Source organism: Fukomys damarensis, unplaced genomic scaffold (assembly GCF_012274545.1).
Source record: "Fukomys damarensis isolate Sample0158 unplaced genomic scaffold, DMR_v1.0_HiC HiC_scaffold_16, whole genome shotgun sequence".
NCBI lineage: Eukaryota > Metazoa > Chordata > Mammalia > Rodentia > Bathyergidae > Fukomys > Fukomys damarensis.
Genome location: NW_022900928.1, coordinates 15,159,087 through 15,163,665, shown reverse-complemented (window position 1 = coordinate 15,163,665; position 4,579 = coordinate 15,159,087). Strand labels below are relative to the sequence as shown.

Below are 4,579 nucleotides of genomic sequence, written 5' to 3'. Positions count from 1 at the left end.
TCTGTTGTCGCGCAGGCCGGGAGCTCACGCGCACGCCGCCGGGTGATCGCAGACAGGCAGGTCTGAAGTCCACTTCTTATGGGGAGTACAACTGTAGTCCTTTTTGTTTGTAGGTCTCTGCTCGGGGTTCTTGGTTGGAGTTCAGTTCCCTGTACCAAAAAAAAAAAAAAAAAGATGGCATAGGATTTTCCTATAGCCTTTGCACGTTTTCCTATATACTTTTTTCTTCCTATATACTTTAAATAATCTCTAGATTACTTATAATACTTAATTCAAGGTAACTGTGATATAAAGAGTTATGCCATGCTTTTAGCACATAATGATAAGGAAAAAATTTGGACATGTTCAGTGCAGATGTAATTTTTTTCAAATATTTTTGATCTGCAGTTTGTTGACTTCAAAGATGAGGAACTCACATAGATGGATATATGATACTGTACAAAACTTTACATTAAAACACAAAATATTGAGACTTTATTTTATTGTAAAGTAGTTCATATTCATTAAAGAAAAACTTTATAATAAAAACTAGAATGAAGGAAAAACCATGTATGGGGCAATTTCTTTTGTTTTTGTTTTTTGTTTTTTTTTTGGTACCAGGGATCAAACTTGGGTCCTTGCGCTCGTGAGGCAGGCAGCAGAACCACTGAGCTAAATCCCCGGCCCATGGGGCAATTTCTTAATTCTACTGGCAACTAATGTTGTATTAGACATTGAGAATAACAGTTAGATGGCTAGGACATGAAATGCATCCACGTATATAGAGGAGGGAGACATTAATTAAATACATGTATTTTATATAATAAACAAAAGTTAAAAATGTGTCAAGAATTTTCAGTATTCCTGTATCTTCCTATCTTCAGCTTGCTTATTATTATTGTTATTATTATTATTATTTTTTTGCCGTACTGAGGATCAAACTCAGGACTTTGCACTTGCAAGGCAGGTGGCAACACCACTGAGCTAAATCCCTGGCCCTAGTGCATTTATTTAGAAGTAGGTTGTGTTTACCTAGAGATCAAATGATCTGTGAGTGCCTGGGCCTTATCATGATCGAGCTGAGGTTCAGTCTTCTTCAGACTCCACGTAGCTTAGAGAGGCAGAAGTCAGGAGGAAATCTTTCCACTTGTTAAATGGCTTGGGAGAGCTAGCAGATGCCTAGGTGCCGTGCCGCAGTTGTCCACTGAAGATAAAGAAACAACATCACGATGGAGGCAGAGAAGGGATATGGATATGTAGTGTATTAGTGATTCATTCTAAATGACACAAGATGGAGAACTACACAAAATACATTTTTTAGAAGTAATTTTGAATAAAAAATTGAAAAGGGGATTTGAATAGAACATAGATTAATGAGTGATTTTTTTTTGTGTGTGTGGTGATCAAAAAACCCAGGGCCTTGCACATGCTAGGTAAGTGAACTACTACTGAGCCACACCTACAATCCCATACAATTTTTAATAGACATATTAAGTTATATAATGGTCATGCGTAAAGTTAGGTGTTGACAATGAATTGGTTCTACTTGTACCTCATTATGTACTACTAATGGCAGACTTCCATTGGTTTCATATAATCAGAACCATATTTCTAAGGTTCAAAAATAATTATGCTGGGAATTACACAAAAGAGGTCAAGTTTTGAGACCTTATAGTATTGACAATTTAACCCAACAAGAATCTTGAAGAAAACTATTTCATTTCTTCTGTAAAGTGACTGAGGCAGCTGGACATAAAAAAGAAACTGGCAGTCAGGTCAATAATTTTGGATCTCTTCTACTGGTAAAGCAAACCTATGCAGTTTCTATTTCTCTGTTGATTATGTTTCTTACACACTTTTAGATATATATCAAGCTTATAACAAAATCAGCATTAACTTGATATAATCTATTGCTTTTGTTTATCCATCTCCCTACCCATTCATTCATTCCTCTGGTGAATATTTATTATATACCTACTATAAAGGAAAGAACCTTGCTCAAATACCTCACTGGGGTATGAGTTTATATAATAAAATGAAACTGCTGTGGGAAAGTTGGATTTTTATTTACAAAATGAATGAGTTTAAATTAAAAGAGCAAATAGCATTCATTTTTCAAAGTCAAGTGTTGTTTGCTTGCTTTTTAAAGAACACTCTTAAGCGACCATGCAACTCTGAGTTTTGCATTTCTCTTACTCACAAACAAATGGAAAAACTCTTCTCATGGTAAGGAACATCAGTAGTGGATTTGTTTTTGTCTCTTATTGTGACTTATTTCATTATTTGATGAGTCACATTTTTCCCTTTGTTAGTTACAGAGGTTGAGAAAAATCTGATGGGTATGTCTTATGTAGGCTACAAAAAGCAAACTGTCTTCCAGACTGTATATCTGGCTCCTAGGTCTCTTGCTACAGTCTTGGTGAGAATCTATTACCCAATGATAACAAGAAATTTCTCAGGGTGTTCCATAGGTATAGCAAACTTTACGTGTATAAAACTGAAATCCAGATGGTTGCCTACATACCTACCTCTATGAATTATCTCTTCTGATTAACGTTACCACCATCTGCTTAGTCTTTAAAATTAGAAATTGGATAGTCATCTAGATTCTGCCATTTCTGGCATTCTGCATAGTGTCTGGGTCATCAAGTTCTATTAATTTTATCTTCAAAATAGGTCTGGAATCATTGCTACTGTTTTAGTGACACTCATAGTTGTCTTGCCTGGAGTATCACAAAGATCTCTAAAATGACCTTCCTGCCCCTGGAAACTCACCGTTCTAGCCCATCCTATATACTGCCATTAGTTATCTTTTATACCAATTTCCCATGATGAATGTATTTAATATGTATAACCAACATATACTAATAAAAATAAATCCCTCCCTTTCTCTCTCTCTTTCCTCTCTCTGAAAATCATTGAATGGATCCTTGGATCCTTATTCATCACAGGATTGAGTTGAATTACCTTAGCGTGGCATTTACAAGCCTTTATAATCTGGTCCTAACTACTGAATATGCTATCCCTTTGCCTGAAATGTTACTACTCCCTTCTGCACTTGGTAAATCCTCTACTTATTTTTAAACATCTAACTCAGTATTATCTTCTCTAAAAAGTCTTTTTTTTTTTGTTTGTTTGTTTTTTTGAGACAGGGTTTCACTATGTAGTTGAGACTGACCTGGAACTCACTATGTAGCCCAGACTGGTCTCAAACTCACAGCAATCCTCCTGCCTCAGACTCCCAAGTGCTGGGATTACAGGAGTGTGCCACCACGCCCGGCTTGTTTATTTATTTTTTTTAAGGATAGCAAAATTTATTGGGGAATAGGACTAGTTCTTGAAAGACAGACGGGATCTCGAATGGGTTGGCCTAAAAAGTCTTTGAAATCAGCAGGAAGTTAGTCCCATTGCTTATTGTGCAAGGCTGCTCTTGGCTTGTTTTAAGATTCCCCTCTCCACCATGTTCTTCTTTCCCTTTGTCCTCAAAGGTACAACCTTATTCAAATTTACTTGCCCTCTAGTTTTCTGGTGTGATTGAATAATGAGAGGCCCTAGAATAAGCTCCAAGGATACAAAGGAGTGATACTGCTGTAGTAATATTTCCATGATTTCTCCCTCTTCCAGGCCTTGGATTGGCAAGGGTTACATTAATCTATGAAAATAGAATTCCATTCAGGTAACCCTCTTTATAGCTTTCTTTCTGGATTTTGGTAATAACTCCTTCCTTTTGGTTCTTCAGGCCTAAGAGTGGGGACATTTTTCTCAGTGTGATGCTTCATTATCACTAACTCTACCTACACCTTTCTAAGAAAATCTTTTATTAAACTCTCTTTAATCAATCCTTTTGAATATGCCATCTGTTTCCCATCCCAACTGCTTTGCTCCTGTAGTACCATTTAAAGATATCTCTAACTGTACTTAACAAATTGTACTCCAAATATTGTGGCTTACCTGATGTTTGAATCAAAGGTAAGAATCACTGTGGCTAGGTAGAAAAGAATCTTCTCTTCTTAGGTAGGCTCTGCAAAGACCAAGGTAGGATATACAAGGGCCTGAGCAAGAGCCCTCTGGAATATGCAGATAAACTAAGGGACTCAGGAATCTTTGAGAAGCAAGTGAAGAGCTGGCTGCTGGTGTGGAGCCCAAAAGAATAAATTTCAATCCAGTTTGAGCTAAAGTCTGAGATGCTTGGCCTGGCATCTGTGACACCTATTGATAGAGTCTTTCTAATTTCATCTAGCAAGGATCCAAGAACTAAACAAAAAGATAATTGTTCTAAGACTCATTTGAGACTTCTTTACTTAAACTTCTAATGCTGCTGGAGGTAAAAGTGAGGATTCCAGTAAATAGCATTTTTCCTTCCTGTCTGAGTTTTCTGTACTTTGAAAAATAAAAGATTAAGACAAGACACATTGGTAATGATAATAGTAATGATAGTGCAGATGTCCAAAGTATTTATTTTGTGCAGAGCATTATTCTAAGTGTTTTATGTATATTAACTCATTCTTCACAACAACTCTGCATAGATACTATTAGTCCTATTTTTTTTTTTTTTTTTTTTTTTGGTATTGGGATCGAACTTGGGCCCTTACTTGCGAGC

The 4,579-nt window shown here is 36.4% G+C and overlaps 1 long non-coding RNA gene across 1 annotated transcript in view; it reads right to left on the bottom strand.

The window, feature by feature from the left end:
• Window positions 1-4,579, bottom strand: part of LOC104856069 — a 38,875-nt gene that overhangs the window by 29,577 nt on the left and 4,719 nt on the right. The window contains exon 2 of the long non-coding RNA XR_778551.1: window positions 1,012-1,183. This is a non-coding gene — a long non-coding RNA (uncharacterized LOC104856069). The remainder of the gene's footprint in view (window positions 1-1,011; window positions 1,184-4,579) is intronic.